Below are 3,311 nucleotides of genomic sequence, written 5' to 3' on the forward strand. Positions count from 1 at the left end.
TACCAGTTGTAGACTCAGATCTATTCATCTCCTCCATTGTCTGAATTAAATAGAGCAATGTTTCTGTGTTGCTGCATAGTTCAAGGGGGATCTCACTCTTGTCGCATCATCTAAACCTAGCTTCTGGTCCCTGATCACAACCATCCGACTCCCAACAATGCTTTGCCATTTTTAAATCAGATCATTTTTTTATTTAAACCACACTTAGGGTATTTATTTCCTGCTATAGGTAAGGAAATAAAACTAGACCCATACAGTAAAAACAAAAACAGTACCGAAAACATCAACTATTACAACCAAACTAAAATGACATACAGTGGGAATAAATGTTGAAAAAATAGATGGTATAAAAAAATACACAGTTAAAAAATAACGTTTTTACAACTCACCCGAGTTTTTTTTTAAGCATGAGTACGACCTGCTTTAATAAGTCCGTTGTCAGGTTTTGATCGCGGGCTGCTCATTGGCTCACACCACCATGCAAACGCTGCATCACTATCACTTGTTTAATACAGATACCTTGTTGTTGTAGTGTGGCCGTCACAGACTGTTTATAATAATCCTGCTTCTTCTCAAAGGTATCCAAGCACTCCTCAACGATGTTACAACGCCTATTAATGGCGTTAAAACGTCCCTCAATGGTCTTGAAACTGTCCTGTATCAGTCTGATTATGTGTTGATTGTCTATAACGGGATGTGATCCCCATCTGTAAGCCTACTGATTTGAAGGCAGAGCCTCAGGGTCGGAATCTGTCCCAGACACAACGCGTTCATTGGATTGATCATCCCGTTGTGTTTCTTTAGGTAACTGGGAAAATGCACAGGCGTCCCACGGTTCTATCAGTCCATTACCCCAGCTCCGAACATCATTTACATCGGGTACCGCATGGTCATCCACAACCAACTCTGTGAAAAAAAAAGAGTTAAGGAGGATATATGAATTAGGAAAAAGATAAAATAAGGTTTTTAACATATTTATTTATGTAGGCTTTGAGAAGTCATACATATTGTTATTCTATTTAAGACTTCAAGCCAACATCAATGTTTGTTCACAAACTTTAGCATCTAGTTAACTTCACACACACACACACACACACACACACACACACACACACATACCAGCTGATGCTCCGAGCGAACGTCTTGACTGTTTCCGTTCTGGTGTCTGTGGTATGAAATCAAGATCTCTCACACCCCCATTATCCGGAGCGTGCTTTACGTTTGAGTCTTTTCGGCTTTGTTGCAACGCCACGGCCGCTAGCCCTCACAATGTGATTTTCACTTCCAGACGAGCCAATCTTGTTTACTAGGTTTGATAAATCTTCTGAAAAAAAAAAAAAAGAAAAAAAAACACATAAGAACATTTTAAACAAATCATGTAAATAATACTGCATTACAAACACTTACTGAGCAGCGGGATGTTTGTACTGTCTAAGGAGACGCATGCTTTGATGTTGAACTATGCTCCGGATTCAGCCCTGATGGTAAATATTAAAAATATGATAATTCTACACATTCACAACACACTATACGTAGACATGTAACGTATATAATTAGGTATATGTACCACTTGCATGGTTCAGGAATTTAATTTCCTCAACAATGTCGGAAAAGTCTACATCATCCACAGCACCTGGAGCATTAGAGATCCTGTTTAAGCATTGCATCAGAGCCGTGACTCACTTATAAATAAATGTTCTTAATAATAATAATACAAGATAATAAAACATACTTACTTTTAAGATAGACAGCCATCTTCTCTTGAAGTACGATTATGTTTCAAAATAACAAAACTTGCCGGAAAAAAAGGAATTTGAGAATGAAGATTCACTTATACCTCACAGACACTAACACAACTATATGGTTTGATACTGACCGTTGTGACTGACTCCGTTTTAAAAACCTACATGTACGCATTGTGGGGGATAAACTGTGAAAACTCTTAAAATCATTAACATAAACACACCATAAACAATCATTGACATCCGACGACTGGCCAATACACTCCAGGAAGAACATTTCCAAACATGTTCTTTAACATGTCCGGACTATCTTCTACCTGTCAATCACGGGTGACAGGGGGGGTCATAATCACATGTCATAAATCAATCAATCTGACATTTTGACACATAGTATAGGTTATAACTATTTGCAGGTTTTTTGTCTCATTCTCATCACGCAGGGTGAAGATTAAACGCAAGCTGTGATGTATGTGTGCTGTCTGCAGTGCAAGCGAATGTTTAGAAGGATACACCGTTAATATGTAGATTATACAAACAGCTGCTGTATATTTGGAAATGTTGCGACTGCTTTAGAATTTAAGCTTTTGTTTTGCTGCTGTCAAACAAAGGAAAGAGAAGGGATTCCCATAATAACATAATACATTTTATAACTTCATCTCTATGTGTACTATTGTCGGTCATGAGATATTTTACATCAGTGGAGAAGTACATAAATCAGCGCTGATAAAAAGAGTCTGACTGAGTGGTCTAGTGGTAATTAATTTGCCCATTGCATAAGAGGTTAAAGGTTCTAATCCGTCCATATAAAACTATATGTTTTAATTAACAAAGATTGCATCCACACCTCAGTTGATGTATATATTGAGTGGGGACACGTTTGTTTGCATTTTTCTATGGGATTTGACTGGAAAAGAGCTCAAACTCAAATGCGGGGTTAGTTGTCACACACATGGTTTAAACGTTTCCACATGCTGGTAAGACAAAACTTCATTTGTTCACTTGTTGCCATATCAACACTGCATAGATAAAAAAAAAATTGCGGGAAAATCCGCTCCGGGAATTTGCACGAGAGCACCGGTGACCAAGATGGCACAGCTCACAAACACCCATGGCACAACAGAGCCATGAAACACTCGATTTATATAGGAAGAAAACATACTGCGTGCTGGCGCTACACATTAACAATCAGATCACCAGGTTACCCCACACCTGAGAGCGATTAAGAGAGAGAGAGAGATAAAGACAAAATACACGCTCTACATACACACAAACAATACGGCCGAGAAGGCAATTACAATGGGGGACGTATTTCGCTTTTCTATTTCCTGGAAAAGAGCGCAAGCTGCAGAAAACACTGCTGACACTAAACGACATTGATAACAGCCAGAACAAAATTTATCGTATTTTCAAAATAACACATTCCAGCGCCGGATCGGCAATCAAAACATACACAGATCAAATTAAAACTCCAACTCAAGAACTGGAAATGTTTAACACATGAAATGAGAAATATAATTAACTGAAGAACGTAGTTACACATACTTCATATACATAACGTACCAAAGAGGG

The 3,311-nt window shown here is 38.3% G+C and overlaps 1 long non-coding RNA gene across 2 annotated transcripts; it reads right to left on the reverse strand.

Annotated features, from left to right (window-relative positions):
- Positions 1-571: 571 nt before the first annotated feature.
- LOC127414789 (uncharacterized) lies at positions 572-2,018 on the reverse strand. 2 transcript variants are annotated; one of them, XR_007892856.1, is made up of 5 exons: positions 1,737-2,018; positions 1,568-1,633; positions 1,408-1,478; positions 1,120-1,324; positions 572-906 (listed from the first exon to the last, which is right to left on the reverse strand). It is a non-coding gene; the product is annotated as an uncharacterized LOC127414789 (long non-coding RNA). The 2 variants fall into 2 exon arrangements; XR_007892855.1 differs by having other exon boundaries at positions 1,568-2,018.
- Between the last annotated feature and the right edge of the window lie 1,293 nt (positions 2,019-3,311).

Source organism: Myxocyprinus asiaticus, chromosome 24 (genome assembly GCF_019703515.2).
Source record: "Myxocyprinus asiaticus isolate MX2 ecotype Aquarium Trade chromosome 24, UBuf_Myxa_2, whole genome shotgun sequence".
Lineage (NCBI taxonomy): Eukaryota > Metazoa > Chordata > Actinopteri > Cypriniformes > Catostomidae > Myxocyprinus > Myxocyprinus asiaticus.